The sequence below is a fragment of the Engraulis encrasicolus genome, chromosome 24 (assembly GCF_034702125.1).
Source record: "Engraulis encrasicolus isolate BLACKSEA-1 chromosome 24, IST_EnEncr_1.0, whole genome shotgun sequence".
Classification (NCBI taxonomy): domain Eukaryota; kingdom Metazoa; phylum Chordata; class Actinopteri; order Clupeiformes; family Engraulidae; genus Engraulis; species Engraulis encrasicolus.
Window position 1 is genome coordinate 28,777,766 of NC_085880.1, and position 17,500 is coordinate 28,795,265.

The following is a 17,500-nucleotide window of genomic DNA, read 5'->3' on the forward strand; positions in this document are numbered from 1 at the left end:
TTTGCATAGTTATGTTGGGGGCTTGACAAACATAAATCATCATTTGAAAGTTAATGTGAATCCGTTTCAGCAGCAAATCTAATATGGTCTAATCTTATCGTGCTCGGTTTATGGTACATATCATATCGCCGCTTAGCTACAAGGATAGGGGTTGTCTTGCTCCTCTTCTGTCTTTTCATATTCAATATTCAACATGTAATGTGAATGCATATCAAATTAATTCATAACTGGCATTTTTTTTCTCCCACAGACAATAATGTGAGACCTAAATAAAGTATTTAGTGGTAATGAGTCATGTGACACCTCATGTGGAGTTTCGAGAGGTCCTCTATGCAAATGCAGAGCTCTACCCATAATTCCTTTTGATGACCCATTAGATTGTATGGGATAGCCTGCTGTGAGCCACCTCACTCTTCTGCCCCCGCACCAAATTTGTGTTTAATACCGGTCCGTGTATATTTTCGTTCATTCATTATTCTATTTCGGATATCACACGAGAAAGGAATAAGGACTTGTTTATGATGATTTACGCTTGAATATCACTTGTGAAATGGAACCAAGCGCCATATTTTGATATTTTCCAGGTACTGAAAATGAAACGTTGAATCTTAGAAAAGAGAGAAAATCAATAAAGAAAAACGTCCTTCTGAATTGCGTCTTTTGTTTATTCAGAATTCGGGTGACCTGAGAGTAAATCCTGGAAGGCTGGTTGAGCCTTCATTACATGGTTTCTTTGGAGGCAAACGGACTTTGCAGGCATTGTTGATGCAATATTCAGAACGTTGCTACACTTCAAAGATGTGGTCGATCTGTGATGACTGTGCGAGGAATTTGTGTCATGAAATGGTTGCGTAGGCTATCCATATCAAGCAAGCGCCACAAGCATGTGCATACGCCCCACCGCCATTGAGTAGGGCGTCCCAGAGGGGGAAGAATGATTTACTGTCTATATTTTGACTTAAACTTATCAACCAATTTAACCTTGACAACGACATTTCATGTGCTTAGGCCTGGTCTTAAGACTTGATTGTATTTGGCCATATAGCCTATTATAGCGTTCTAATCCAACAGAAGTGCAGCTGTGCGACCAGGAGAGATATCTTCGATGGGAAGGGGTAGACCAACTGTCATTGAGAACATTGACAGTTCTTACGATCAGCATCAGTTTCCCAGTTCATCTCCAGCCTTTAGGTGTATACCCGGACATATTGCTTTCCAACAATATCACTAATGTTCCAAATACACCAAAGTGAAATGTGTATTCAACATGCGTAAAACTTGGTATGGAGAGCGCGCGCTTCAGCTCATTACACTTGCCAGAATACGCAACAGTTTGCGTGAGAACACTGCTTTGGACCGTTTGCTCCCTAATGCATATTACTACATGTGAAAGGGTATAATAGGTTATTGATTCCAGAGACTTTAGCCTTTATTTAGGCTATAAAGTTGAGTCCATAACATAAAGGGAACTTCATATCTATTTTATAAGGCGGACGCACGCTCCAATACAGGCCTAACCATCACGCGTGCTGTGCATAGGCCTACTAGCCTGTACATCGCAAAAATGTTCTTCATCATTCTATTATTTTTCTGTTTTCCAGCTACTGTTCTGTGTGTCGTTTGGTAGTAAGACCTTTTCTGATGCGTTTCAGACGGCAAACTTTCCTTCCGGGTAAACAGAGGGGGAGGGGTCAGTCAAATGAAATTCAATAAACGAATAGCCAAATATCACAACTTGAAAAACGATCAAAACTTTTGTCATTTTTTATAATGCTATTATGGTATGAAGTAACACATGCAGAAAACAAAATACAGCCATTTCTGCTTGTATTGCTTTAATCAAAACAAGAAGTTGCACCCTTTTTTGAATTTCATATTTCATTCCAAAATAGAATAATGAATGAACGAAAAAGTACACGGACCAATACCCAGGAGACACAAACTAACTGGATTTTTTTTCAAAAACTTCACACTTGTATTTTCATGAGAAAATCATTTTAAGTATTTTCTGTGCCTAATCAGCCTAGTTTTAATACAGGCTGCAATAATACCAATTACTTCCTGAAAAGAGTCCCATCTCATTACTTTTGATTTATTTACCCAACTCAAAAAAACAAACAGCATGCCTTTTAATGCCATGTTGATTATCCCATTATTATGATCAAAACAAAAGTGATCCTACAAAATAGATTGTTGAGCGCAATTTTTTTTGGCAGGGGTGTTGATTTTCAATGGCCATACTCATTATGGTGCAGCACGTGCTATATAATAGTTGCAAACCACAGGTTGATGCCTCTGGTTTCAAGAAAGCTACTGTACATGTACACAGTTATGTGTGACATTATGTTACAATATACAGTACAGACATGTATCAGCTCTAAAAGGCAGTATGTTGAGTGAGCCTTTTATTGGTTTGATGCAAAAGGTCCTCCTGCATCACGCACATGTTTTGTAACATACTGATGATTGGCTGATATTGAATCTATATTTTCCTTTTTATAGTTGTCCCCCATAGTCTCCTTTATGCCCATTTAAAGCAGACCACATGGTTTTCCCAAGGCTTTCGAACCAGTTATTATGTGTTGTGTTGTGTTGTGTTGTGTTGTGTTGTGTTGTGTTGTGTTGTGTTGTGTTGTGTTGTTCTCCTTCTCTTCTCTTCTCTTCTCTTCTCTTCTCTTCTCTTCTCTTCTCTTCTCTTCTCTTCTCTTCTCTTCTCTTCTCTTCTCTTCTCTTCTCTTCTCTTCTCTTCTCTTCTCTATTTTCTGCTCTGGATGTGAGACGCAGGGGCCTCTGGCATCCAAGCCTTGCACAACTTCAGCCCCCTTGTCAGGCGGGGATTATATAAAGATAAATGGTATTATGTTAAATTCCACTTAATGACAAAATTTTAATTTTCTAAACATGGCCATTTTCTGGCTTGTGAATCAAGTGTAAGGAGCTAATTATGTTTTGGATTTGAGCAAAAATAACTCCTCATTTTCAAGGATAATGCTGGAGATTAATGGAACTATTTATCTCTTTTAAATGTCTATCTCTCCCCACTGATCAGCGGCACTCCCCAAGGAAAATATTCATAAAAAAAACCCAAAATTGAAGCCGTAACTTAATGGGTTATTAAAATTTCTGAGTGTATATCACTTCTCCTTTTCCTCTTTGCTCTGTAAATTTAAATTGAAGTTTCGCAGCGTTTCCCAGTCTCCGGCGGCCGCGGCGGTGCAGGAGTCCCCCTTCTTTGAGGAGAAACATGCATCTTTGTCAAGAGGTATTTGCTATTCTAATTTTATGGCAGGCCAGATTATCAGAGGAATGTCAGGACGCAGTGTTGCTGACAACAGCTCAGCCTTCAGCCATGTGTTTCCATTAGGGGACACAGTCATCCGGGGGGGGGTGTGGTGGTGGTGGAGTGGTGGGGTAGGTGGTGGCTGGTTGTAGCGTAACCCTATTATTTTCCATTTCTGCCTTGTGTCTTGATTTAGAGTTAGTCTGTGCTGCATGTTTCGGGCCTGTCATTTGACTTCCTTTACCTGGGAGAGGAGGAGCGAGTGTCACTTACTGTACAGGAGAAAGGAGAGAGGGGGCTACAGAGTAAAGATACCACAGCTCTTCAGTGGTGGACAGACTGAAGATGTAATAACTGTTTTAAAGCTCTGCTGTGTGTGTGTGTGTGTGTGTGTGTGTGTGTGTGTGTGTGTGTGTGTGCGTGTGTGTGTGTGTGTGTGTGTGTGTGTGTGCGTGTGTGCGTGTGTGCGTGTGTGCGTGTGTGTGTGTGTGTGTGTGTGTGTGTGCGTGTGCGTGTGCGTGCATGGTCATGTAAGCCTACATGTCTGGGTGTGTGGTATGTGTCTATATTTTTTTAAACAAGGAGGCTGTCAGTGTCAGTGATAGTGAGCGAGTTAGTGAGTGAGTGAGTGAGTGAGTGAGTGAGTGAGTGAGTGAGTGAGTGAGTGAGTGAGTGAGTGGAGTGATAAGAATGGAAGGGGCCCCATCACCACCTGTCCCGGCCGCCTGCCACCTTGCTTACCCCAAGGTCAGGGGGCCAAATTTATTTATTTTCCCTGAAAAGTTACGATGATTTTTTTTTTACAGAGTACTTTACAATAATGATGAGCTAGATCAGCAGCCATAAATTTCTCTTGCCATTTGGCGACTAGTGATGAAGCGTTTATTATCTACGCCTCAAGGACATGCCGTTGTATGTGTGTGGAAGGCAGTATTATAAGTAATGGTGTCCATTTCATGGTGTCATGTAATCCAGTGACAAAAATTAAATCTTAAATCCCAATAGGCCGGTGTCAATATTCAAATCCATCCTAATGGAATAGTGTCACTAAATAGTGGACCACTTGCAGTTGAATAGAAATATCTTAAAACATCTGTGTGTGTAATCAATAGTTTTCTTTTCAGAAACAGTGTGTAGTGATAAGGTTTTTTTGTTTCAGAAATGTACATTTTTTTCCCTTTACCTGACATGTTTCAACATTGTACAAAGTAACTTCCGTCTCCATCAGAGGATTACATGGATGTTGACCTGTAATGTGCCGTAACATCAGCTGATTTTAAAGCACGTCACACATCAGCATCCATATGACCAGTGGTGTAGTCTATGTAGAACGCGGGTATACGGAGTATACCCACTTCTAAATTTCAGGGATTTCAGTATACCCACTTAAAATTGATTGATCCATTGTTTTGAATAGCACAAATATATACAGTATACCCACTTCAAAAAATGCTCAAATATACAGTATACCCACCATTAAAAAGTAGACTACACCACTGCATATGACCCTTTGATGAAGACGGGAGTGAAGCTGACGAAACATGAATGTGAAGGAAAACAATTGTACATGTCTGAAACAAACAAAAAAAATCCCTAATGACTAGACTTAACAAGGAGACATAATGAACGTAATGCATCTGTCTGTGTTTTCCCCCAGTTTGTGGTATTTTCAGTGGTTAGTTAAATGGCTGATTCTGAAAATGTAGTTGTCTTCAGGAAGATTAAAGTAGACCAATGTGGCTAAAACCATGAAAACATTCATGAAATTACTGTTTTTCTTTTTTTTAGACTTGTGAATCTCCTAGGGCTGTACATAGTATCCTGTTTGCATTGCGAAGTGTGGCGCTTCAGTCTGGCCAGTCCGTCACAACAGTTTTGATTGATCAGTCATTTAAACTCTATTTAAACTCTATTTCCAGTCCCCTGAGGATGTTTTGAATAGGGTAGAGCCACACCCCCTTTATTGCCCCCCGTCCCGATGGTCCCTGGGTGCTTCTGTTGTGGAGCCTTCAGAGGCCATTTGCGGCCGTTCATTTAATTACCAGCAACTCTGATGCAATTATAAGCCCCCTAGATCAGGCCCCCAGTGGAAACCCTGACCGCAGACTAACACACTGTCTCTCGCCACTTAGCTTACTAGTCTGATAGTCTGATTGAATACTACACTGAAAATGCTGTAGTATATATATAGTACATGTGATAATGTGTATAGTAAGCTTAGACAAGCTTATATGGTATACATAGTATAGTAATCGATTTACATGCAGTGCATTAAAGTCTTACCCTATGTTTACCAAAGGGCCTTATTTGTTGTCTTCGATATGTTTTCTTCACTGTTCCCCTAAGCATTTAGGGGTCTGTTTTTCCATTTGTATTTATGCTTGGAGGATCTATGGCGGGAGATACGTAAGGCCATTCTGAATAGTTTTTGTTCTCCTGGAGTTGATAGTCTGTCAGGCCCCCAGCAAGAAGGCCTCAGATCGATGGGGGAAAGCTCTCCTTTAAACTGCCTGTGTGATATTTTGGCAATAATAAAGGACATAAATCAGACATGAGACACAATATTGTATTTTAAACGCTATTATCCATATTCCTTGTGGGCAAAAAATGATACAGAAATGTAAAAACGGCTATTTTGTTTCCCCCTCTTTCTGCAGGAATGCTAACGTGCAGTGGCTGTGTGTGGGGACAAAAAGAAAATGTGCTCTTCTCTCTATGTGCTGATCGTGATCTACCACGTATGTATATATTGCACCCACCTTAGACATTACATAAAGAATTTTATTCCATTTTTATTTACATACATTGTCAACTATTATCATGTTTTGGAATCAGAAACAATTTTGTTGTTGCTGAGATTTAGAAAATTTCTTCTACACCTGACACTTTTCCTCTGCCCATTTTTTACCCAGTAAAGCTCCACATGGCACGACTCTTGTTATTGCTTTTTGATGAGCTAAGTATTAGCCTATATGGCACAGCTAATAAACAGCCCTTCGTTTTTTCACCTAGTTGTACCGAGCTGAGGTGCGTTTCCCAAAAGCACTTAAAGTAGGCAGTGGTGTAGTCTACGTAGAACGCGGGTATACAGAGTATACCCACTTCTAAATATCAGGGATTTCAATATGCCCACTTAAAATTGATTGATCCATTGTTTTGAATAGCACAAATATATACAGTATACCCACTTCTCAATCTCAAATATACAGTATACCCACCATAAAAAAGTAGACTACACCACTGAAAGTAGGCTACTACTTAAAGGGATACTGTCCCATTTTTTGAAATAAGCTTATTTTACACCTCCCCTTGAGTTAAATAATAGGCTTTTACCTAGCAGTTAATATTGAGTCATATGAGACCAGTTCGCGGCTAACTGGTCTCATAGGACTCAATGTTAACTGTTAGCTTGGAGGTAAAATGTGCACTGCCATAACTAGGAAACGGGTTGTGAATACAGGAGAAAGGTAAAAACATATTATTTAACTCAAGGGGAGGTGTAAAATAAGCTTATTTCCAAAAATGGGACAGTATCACTTTAAGCTTACGTAGTAGCTCCCCGGTAACAGGGAGTCCTTAAACAAAAATGGCAGCCACCTGATCAAGTAACTTTAAATTATCTTTCGTTAGACAATGTATTACTTTGATGTTGAAATAGAAGCGAAAAATTAACATTGTAGTATCTAAATATGTTGTCAGTCACTCAAACTAATTATTGCCTATTTTACAATTTAGGTAGGGGCCTATCTGTTGGTCTTACATTAGTTAAGTAGCCTAATGCTCTAGGTAATGCTATGTGCCAATGTCAAAAACACAACTCCAATCATAGCAACGGCTTGAAATTTGACATTCAAAATCTGAATTTTCAGAAGCTGCCTTCCCAATGATTGTTGTCGCCACTCACTTCCAGGTAAAATGGTTTGTAATGGAAACACAAACCAAGCTGAATGAACATCACCACTCAGTTCGACAATACACAACACTACACAGCAGGGTTTTATGCGGAAAAGGGGCAGTGGCGTCTGCTGAAACATGCCTTCATGATCAAAGAATCCAACTTTCACATTCTGAAAACAAACAAAAACCAACCAAACAAAAATAAGCTGTTTTGCCTATTTTCTCCATTTCACTCTGAGCTACATGAGCCTCCAAGGAGCCACATTTTTGTTTAAATGTTTATCCGAGTCTACAGTCAGGATGATGTTACTCTGCAACTATGTTGAAAGATTATTTGAAAGATATTGGGTGTGCTGTCTTCTGTTTTATACTGCCAAATCCTTGAAAAAAAAAAAAACTATGATCAATTTTACAGAATTTAAGAGGAAACATTTCAGAAATGGGTGGATAATGATTAGGCAAATTTGCTTTTTGAGTTTTTACACATTTATAAATAAATACAATGACAAACATGCCAGTTGAGTTTACTATTCCTTTAATGTTGAACTTTCAATATGAACGTAGATGCTCTCCATATACTCCAAAACCTAAACCGATCTTATCCATTTAACATTTTCCATTTTTATTTGTAGAAGTTGACAGCATCAGAAACATGAATATGAAGTTCCAGCTACTCTTTGCTTCGGTATCGCTGCCTATCTGAATAGAGCCACCGCTTCACTATTCCCATTGCTTCCCTATCCCCATCCCCAAGAGCTATCTTTACACACCCATGTTTTACTACATTTTCCCACTTCAATTCTGTAATATTACTCATAGTTCTTTGATATTTGGTGATTAAGGATACATTAATGGTATATCCCATAGAAAGCAACAGCACCTGTATTTTTTATAGTAATTTCCAAAAAACATGGTTCCATAATAGCATCAGAACAGTATATCATGCTTTGTGATAACATAAGAAAACATGAAAAACATTGTTTACAGACTATGAAAATGTAAACAACTTTCTGTCCTCTGTACCGTCTGGTAAAAACTAAAAAGGCGCGTCGATCAGCAGAGATGCATGTGAACGAGGGACATGCGGGAGGTGTTTGTGAAGAAATTACACGGGCACATGGCAGTCATTCAGGCCCTTTTGGAATGATGATAGTGGTGGCTGTGGTGGTGCTGGTGGTGGTGATGATGATGATGGGGATGGTGGGAGAAGAGTGGTGCCCCACTGGCGTTAATCCCAGAAAATAGTTGGCCAGAGGGAAGGCGTCGCGTTTAGGGGCTGATAAGATCATCTCCATAATGGGCACTTAATCAGCATGTCTCCAACGAGGTGCCCGAGGAGGAACCTCCAATTTAGAGAGGCGCACTTTTGAAGGACACACGCGACAAAATAACAACATGCCATGTCAAGTCGTTTCAATGCATTTCTATTGTCTTTTAATGTGACATGTGACCTCATAAGCCAATCTATGAGCTGGGAGTGCTGAGTCGTTTCCACACGTCCAAAAAATGGTTGAGTGGGTTTATATAAAGACCTCCACAGCTCTTGTTAGAGGAACGTTAGATTTGTTCCCTATTAAGCGTCCCAGTATCCAGGATCCTCTCAGCCCCACACATTGTCATTTCCCTGTAGATAGCAATAGCATTTCGCAACAGCTATCCAAAATGAGCAGCAGCAAAATGAAGTCCTATACTACCAGTCTACATCTCTTGCCAAACGAAGGCCCTATTTGGCATCGGCGTGGTGATGTCCACTCAGCATATTATCTGAGCAGAACTGACAAAGCCTCTTTCTCTGTGCCAGCCGGAGAGCAGGGCTGCCAGGGCCAGGGAATATGGGGCTACTGAGGTTGAACGAAAGCGAGCCATTCAGGCCATACGAGTGCACATTTGTTTTAGTGACAATCTATTTCTTGCGCTAATCTATTCGATCATTAATGACTAATCATTTTTTCATTTGTCTAGTCAGTTCTTTTTGTTATTTTAAGAACAACGTCATTTAGTGTATTTTATTTTGAGAACAGTCAAACTGGAGAATTCTGGGAAGAAAAAAATGATGCTGTTGCCGTTATCTCAGTTGCGTAAAACAATATAACATTCACTATAGGGTATTGTACCACTTCTATGGTTGTTTGTAACATTTAAATTAATGTCACAAAATTATGTTTTTATTTTATTTATTCAACATCATACATTCTTCTGCTTTTGTTTAGCTTGCTACACACGTGTTAAGTCCAGCCGATAGTGCACCTACTCCAGTGTGAACAAAATCTTCCAGTCTCGTCCCCTATGATTGTGTAAGGCAGTCTACACACAACATGTGCACCATTTCTTTGAAATGTGTGGGGTTGAGAATGCTATGGTGGAGAGGAGAGGAGAGGAGGAGAGCAAACTGGCATTGAGTCTACAAGACTTGCTAAATGTACACCTCTTTTGTGAATGAAATCACCAAGTCATTTAGTCATCTAGTCCCCCACTGTGCCGGGCAGTTTTACGGACACATTCACAAAAATTGTGCGTGGCAAGAATACTACTTTAACATAGGAGCCAGGGGCAGAGGAGGAGAGGCTGGGGGAGAGAAAGGCACTCTTGGACACGTGGCCTGTGTAATGATTGCCATGCATTTTTTTTAAAATTCTCATTCAACACTATTCATCCTCTTTTTGTTTAGCATTGTATACAGTCCAACCACTTGCCAACTGTACAATGTGCTGGGCGAGAATGCTGCTTCAACCAAAGAGCCAGGCACAGAGTAGAGCGGAGGAGAGGAGAAGAGCAGAGAGGAGCGGAGTGGAGGAAGAGAGGAAAGCACTCTTGGGCATGCGGCCTGTGTTTATTAATGACAGGCCTGTGTTTATTATGGGCTGGCAGTGAGCGCTGCCATGGCGATGTGACCAGCCAGGCCCATTTCCAGGAGGCTCCCTCTCTCCTCTCTCCTCTCTCCTCTCTCCTCTCCTCGTCTCTACCGCACCCTCGGGCCCCACAAATATCACACTTGTAATTTCACGCCTCTGATTATTATCGCTGCGCCAGTGTATCTCTGAGCACAGATCCTCCACCCATCCTTTTTCTTCTTCCCAGCTGGGAGACTGGTTTTATCAGTGCAGTGCCCCCCACCCCCACCCCAAACCCTTGCTCCCCCCCCTCTCTATTTCTCCTCTCTTCATCTCTCTCTTTCTATCCATCTATCTTTTTCTCGCCCTCTCTTGTCCTCCCTTGTCCTCTCCCTCCCTTCCTTCCTCTCTCTCTCTCTCTTTCTTTCTCACACATTATCTCTTCATCCCTCTCTATCTAGATCTCTCCTCCTCTCTCTTTTTCCCTCTCTCTCTCTCCAGCACACACATACGGCAATGCACACACACGCAGCACCAAAACACACAACAAACACACAAGAGCACATTTTAATCTTTATTTTTTAATGTCTCCCCTCCCCGGACCACTTGTGAGCTTCCTCGTTCCTTCTTCTCCCATTTTCTGTTAATTTGCCACCATCTGCCTCAGCAGCTGTTTGAGTGGCCAGGAAAAAGTGCATCTGCTATTGTGGGGGGAAAACACTATTTCCCCTTCTCCTTATCATTCCTTATCCCCCTCCTTTTGTTGTGCCACCGTCTCTGCCCCACGTCCATTCATACTCAGCAAAGCACACCTCTCCACACGCCGCTTTTAAACAAACTCATGTCATGTTTTGAAGGATATGCATCCATTGAGCATGATATACTGTATGGGTCTACTGAATAAATTACCTCAGCAAACCAGTAAAACCACATCATTAGAATTCCGGACAATTTCACTCTACGGTGACATTGCTCACACTACCCGAAGATCCAACGTTTTTTTGTTCAGTCCTTTCTGAGATTCCTGGCCGAGATCATTCCAAGACACCTCACGAGACATCAGTAACTTGGGATCGTATTTGGAGTATGTTAAGACATTTCAAACAATATATAAACCGTCCCATGCCCCCCCCATTGGCTGGCCAGGATCTTGGAAAGAGCGGAACAAAAAAAAAAAAGTATGCGTCTTTAGGTACTGACAAGTCAAGGGCAGTTTAAGCAATACAACTGCATGTTGAAGTTGGCTAGCTTTTCCCTTCAACACAAATAAGTGTATGACAGTACTATTTTTAATCTGTTAAAATTAACAGGTGAGAAAATCACATGTAGACGACATCAACAAGACACAGTCAGAGGCGCACCTTGTCACCAGGCTAGGCAGGCAGTCGCTTGGGGCCCCCAAGCCACTACATGGTGAAAAACAGCTCAACTTTAAACTAGAATAGCGCCGATTTGTTTTGAATGTTCATTCTTTTTGGGTTTTACTTGCGCCCCCCACTGACACTAGAATCGCCTCTGGACACAGTTTCCCTGCACAGTGGGGAAAAAAGAGAAGACCAAAGGTCGTGACGAGAAATAGTAAATCTTTGAGAAGCTGACCAACCAAACATCTCTGTTAACAGTTAAAAAGCCAAAGCATGTGATTAGGTCGACCATTGTTTTGCGCAAACATACTTGCTTATCGATAACAGTAATAAGAGTAGTGTATCAGTCATACAGTATTTTTCACACTAAGCAGGGAGCTCCCATCTTGGTCATCAAAATGCCTCCCTCAATACTCTGAATGTTCTACTTATTCTCTCTGCTGTTCTGTCCCCCTCCTCTTCTCTTGGGGTTTACATGGCAATATGTACGCCTGTTCTCCTCACGGTGGGATCACCAGGAGTAAGCCAGCAGATTACAAGCATTCTTTGCCAGCCCGGAGGTTGTTCACAGTCGCAGGCCCTCTTTCGGGTAGCAGCAGTGAGGGAGCCCGGGGCTATACGGGCACTTGCTGTGGTTTAGGCACTTCATTGTGCGCGCAAGTTTGACTGACACGGTGTCCGTAATGATCCCCTGCCTGTGGGGAACAGGGCCATTTGTTTAGTCGACATGAGAAAACCGTTTTGACCCTGCCTCGTGGTCTCCGGCTGGTTGCTATGGTGAATTAGTGCTGTTGTATTAATTGAAGCCCACAGTCCCCACTGATTTCTCTCTCTCTCTCTTTCTCTTTCTCTCTCTCTCTCTCTCTCTCTCTCTCTCTCTCTCTCTCTCTCTCTCTCTCTCTCTCTCTCGCTCTCTCTTTCGCACCCCCACCCTCACTCTCTCTCTCTCTCTCTCTCGTCTCATGGTGAAAGTAAATGTTATTGCAACAGTGCAGACTGATCAGAGGCTTCATGGCCTATTCTTCATTCTATTGTGCGGTAAAACCATTAAGTATTTACTACTGAGTAGTTATGTTCAAAGTAGGACCTATTGGATTTCGCCACTGGATTTGCTTACATAGTTGTGAGGAGTATTTGCTGAGAAAATGCTGTATACTGTATATTAAAAATAGTGACCCAAGCTGTTGTTCAATAAACCACTGTTTCGTTTGGCAATCATTTGTGCTACATTTTTTTTTACGTGTCCTTATTGATGGACATTCTGAGCCATAGACTTGGAGATTACACCTGCTCTAAATTCTTTAGCAGTAACATGATTTTACATAGTAAACCGTTATAATCTAGTTAACACTTTCACAAAAACAGTCCCACTCATAAAAGTGCTAATGTTGTTGAGATAAATTACATTTTCATTGACAAAAAAATCCAAATTATGATCAAGGGGCCTGCTACACATATGTCCATACCTTCATCTGTGATAGACTCATAGACTCTCAAGAATCAGTGATTCAAATCATCAAGTTAAAGTATGTCCAATTACCTCTGCCAAGGAGGTTATATTTTCGGTCGCGTTGGTTTGTTTGTCTGTCTGTCTGTTTTTCTGTCTGTTTGTCAGCAGGATAACTCAAAAACCTGTGAAAGGATTTGGTTGAAACCTTCTGGAGTTGTTGGAAATGTCTAAAGGAACAAGTGATTAAATGTTGGTGGTGATCCGGATTACGAACCGGAACCAGGACTTTTTAAAAGATTCTTCACCATTGCTAGCGTACAAATCTAGACACCCCTAGTGACCGCAAATTGAATTGTGGATCAGGGCGAATGTTGACATTCCAGTTTCTAACTCCACAAGAAGAAGGCAGAAAGACTTCAAATAAAAATCGGGTGTAACATAGTCAAATGTTCTAATAAGCGGCTTCCTTGGCGGAGGTCTGCACTCTCGGAGTGCATTTTTTATATAGGCCTATGTTTCTATTTTTTTCCCAAAGCATTCTATTTTTTATACCGTTCTACAAATTGATATAGTCCCCCTGTGTTGTTTATGTCACTTTTTTTATCTCGCTGGTTATTTTGTTTGTTGTAATTCCTGTCACACCTCCCCCTCTCCATCCTGACCCTATTGGGAGCACTTAGCCGCCACGTTGTCATCACCCACTAACTTTTCCGCAATTGCACAGCAGCAGCAGCAGTAGCAGCATCCTGCCTTTTTATAGCTCAGCATCTTAATGGGTCTCCCTCTCCCCAAGCACAGCCTGCAGCCATCACCTCCCCAAATAAATAGAGGCTGACACAGTCATTTGCCTCAGGTCTACCGTGTGGTTCAAACCACTTTACCTCAGAGATCATTGCAGTGATAACAGCTACTTCATATCGCAGAATCACAAAGTGCTTAATTCCTACTCACACACACACACACACGCACACACACATGCGTGCGCCTCAGGAAGGTTCACGCCACATGACCATTAGATGCAGCACAGATAATGTTCACAAAGAGTTGGGAACAAAGCCGAATGCCCCAAACAACACTGGATTAAAAAAAAAAGCAATCTGCATTTTTAGTTAATGGTTACTGACTCGACAGCCAATCGCAATCCACTAGTGCCTTCGGTAGTGATAAAAGGGTATAATATAAAGTTCAAATGACACATAAACTGATGTACCCATTAGAGACACCTGAATTTATTAAATGTAGACCCTGGTCATCTACAGACGTTGGGGCAATTGTTCACAATTTTTTTTCATGAAATGTTTCATGTTTATTTTGATTCTATTACCTGCAGAAATGCATAGGCCTACCCATAACTACCCATAAGCAGGTTTGTTCATAGTGAACAGGGCTGTGTGTTGGTAGATCTATGCAGTTACTTATTTTACTTGTCAGGGTACAACATTTATTCTCATTCACCTCACCAATGAATTATTATTTTGATGTGCACGTTAACCAGTAACAGTGCAAAGTGATATCTCAGTAAGCATGTCACTTGTGTTGTGGTTTCATCCTAAAAAGCTGTGGCATCCTTGACAATGAGGCAGAGGTTGCCCTGGCAACTGTGTTTGTCTGTGTTTGTTCATTTAGCCGCAAGGGTCACATTCAGACTTGGATGTTCTAGAAGGCAGTTCTACATGACCCCTCCTCACCTTGTCTGACCTGACTTTGAACGCTTGAATCTCCTGTTGTTTTTGTTAAGCAATGATTATTTGGCAAGTGGGGTTTGAGCAAGAACCAAGTAAGCTTATGGGAATAAAGATTATGTCTGGTTAACACATCATTACATTACTAATAGAGCAAGTTTTGTTTACAGTAAAGGCCACCGCACATCACTTTCGACAACATTGCGGAACAATGACTGTTCCAACTATTTTGGTTACCCCTGCACACTGGCGGCGCACTTTATGAATCAACCAAGCATAGCAGCAGGTGGATTCATCAATGGATTCGAACGAGGGGCTTCAACAAAGATAGACCTCACACACACACACACACACACACACACACACACACACACACACACACACACACACACACACACACACACACACACACACACACACACACACACACACACACACACACACACACACACACACACACACACACAAAGTGGTGTTGTAGTTCTGTGACTTCGGAAAACAATGTTATAATTATGTGCATTATGCAGTAATAATAATAATAATAATGCTTTCGTTTTATATAGCGCCTTTCAAAACACCCAAGGACGCTTCACAGAGTGTTGTGTTGGAAAGTGTGAATGTGTGTGCGCGTCAGTGTGTGAGCGTGTGTGTGAATGCATGTAAGTGAAAGTGCTTGTGGAACTAGCAGCCATAAGCCTCCAGGAAGAGATGTGTCTTAAGGTGTTGCTTAAACATGGCCACAGTAGGTGACCATACTCGAGTCCTTGTGGGTGCTTTTGACCTAAACGTACTGTCTGAGGGTCTGTGGCAGTATAGCTGTTTCAAGTGCAGACAGAGTGCCGTCCTCTAACTACGTGTTTGAAAACACCTCCATCCTTTGATTTCTCTTTGATAGCAAACTCTTGTTTCCTTTTCAAGCATATTTCTAGTAGGGCCTAGTATGTGTTGATATGCATCACCTGCCATGTGTAAATCAGACAATTGCTTTTCCTGCTTTGTTATAATAGTCATTATTAGAAGACATGATGTGAACCCTCCATTGACAGTGATGTTAATGGTAAACCCAAGTACTTTCCAGGCTCACAAATGACTCAACAATAAATTATTTATGAATGATTATCCATCTTTGTTGGTCTCATGGGAGCATCTAACTGTGCACTGGTGGGTAAACATGAAGGAAATTAAAGACGTTCACCTTTTTCAATTTTGTTGGAATGTGAAAAGTGTATTTTTCTTTACTTTTATATTTCTCAAGTGATATCAGACTCATCATCACAGCTTGGGTTCTGAGAAAAAGAAATTCCACAAAGTCTTGCTTCATATTTTCAAAGTAAAACTTCAGTCCAAAGCCAGAGTGTAGGCCTAGTTGTAAATCTGACTGATCTTTAAGTCTTAATGTATGCTCTAGTCTACTGTTCGTTTCCTTTTAATGTGGGTTGAGGAATGACAGGAGTAATGCACAAGAAGTTGGTAACTTCTCGTGTAGGCTACTCTGTGTAGGCTATCTGAGATATGTAGGAGTTGCCAAGAGAAGAGGATCTAGTTTTATTCTGAAATTCCCACTATTTCAAATCGAGGGCCAAACTAACCAAAAGCTAAAACTTCTTATCTTAAAATCTTAAAGCTGTCACAGACACTTGTTTAAATAATGTTGTATACTGTATCTGAGAGACAACGATATGGCAGGTGTAAGACAAAATATTTTCCTCAAAGAAGTTGCGAAGAACAGAGTCCTTGGTGATTATTATTCTGAAATTCTCTCCCTCCTCCTTGAAGAGTTTGCACCTTTTACTTCTAATAAAATCGGACACGCAGGTAAGGAAATATGCACACCCACTCCCCAAGGTTTCCCAGCAGGGATCGTCCCACTGTATTTAATGTCGTTTTTCTTTTGATTCATTTGCATTTTTATGCAAGGTTACGCCAGGGGCTCCATTAACGCTGAAAAGAGACGGAAGAAACTATCAATCACACATTTTGTATGACGCTATGAATCAGCCTTCTCACTTGTCCAGGACAAAGAGGGGACACTGAGATAACTAATATACAGCAGAGGTGGAGATGCTATAGCCTAAGAAAGTCAACGTTGCACTTATGACATTTTCCTTCCGCCTCTGCACTTAACATACAGCACAGGTGATTTCAAGAATTAGCTGACCTACCAGGCTGACGGTATGTTTGCTTGTTAGGATAAACTGGTTCCAAAATAAATGAGTGGATACTATTTGGCATGGCATTTTACACAAACAAAACACACAAATGGCATAAAGCCCACACTTATTCCCAGTGAGGGAGACCAAAGGGCTGGCAATGCCACTGGCTCGCCCAAAGACTGACATTTGATCTTTGGTAACACTTCTTTCATTTAACGCGTGTGACTATAAAGCAAAGACGAGAATGATTTTCATAGCCCGAGCTAACTGCTCCTCTTGGGAAAAATAACTCAGAAGTTCCATCTAATGATAATAAATGACAGTTAATGAGTTGCCCAAACATAACAAATGGACGGAATTAAGCGGCTTCAATGGAACCAGGTTTCATTAGAATGCAATAAAGAAGGAGAATATTGGATTTATGGAAGTTGGAGATTGTGTGTGTATGTGTGTGGCGTGTGTGTGTGCGTGTGGCACGCGTGTGTGTGTGTGTGTGTGTGTGTGTGTGTGTGGCGTGTATGTGTGTGTTTGTGTTTGTGTGGATGTGAGCACAAGCCAGTATGATCTGCATGTAAAAATTTATTGTTTTTTTTGTTTTTTTATTAGTTGAGCTTATTTGTTATCCTTCAGTTCAGATCTTTGGAAGTGTTAAAGGAATTGTTTTAATAGAATTTACTTCGCTTTTTTTGCGGGACAACAGCAGCACCACACACCGAGTTAGTTTTCCCCACACACAGTATATTTGGCATTGAGCAAGAGCTCCATTTATCTTTATGATGGCACTCCTTGAGGAGCCGTTTTCTTAACAATAATCAATATTGAAGTCGCCAATGGCCACACGAC

At 41.1% G+C, this 17,500-nt stretch overlaps 1 long non-coding RNA gene across 1 annotated transcript in view; it reads right to left on the reverse strand.

Annotated features, from left to right (window-relative positions):
- LOC134441317 (uncharacterized) overlaps positions 1-17,500 on the reverse strand; it is a 183,400-nt gene that overhangs the window by 1,120 nt on the left and 164,780 nt on the right. The window lies entirely within an intron of this gene.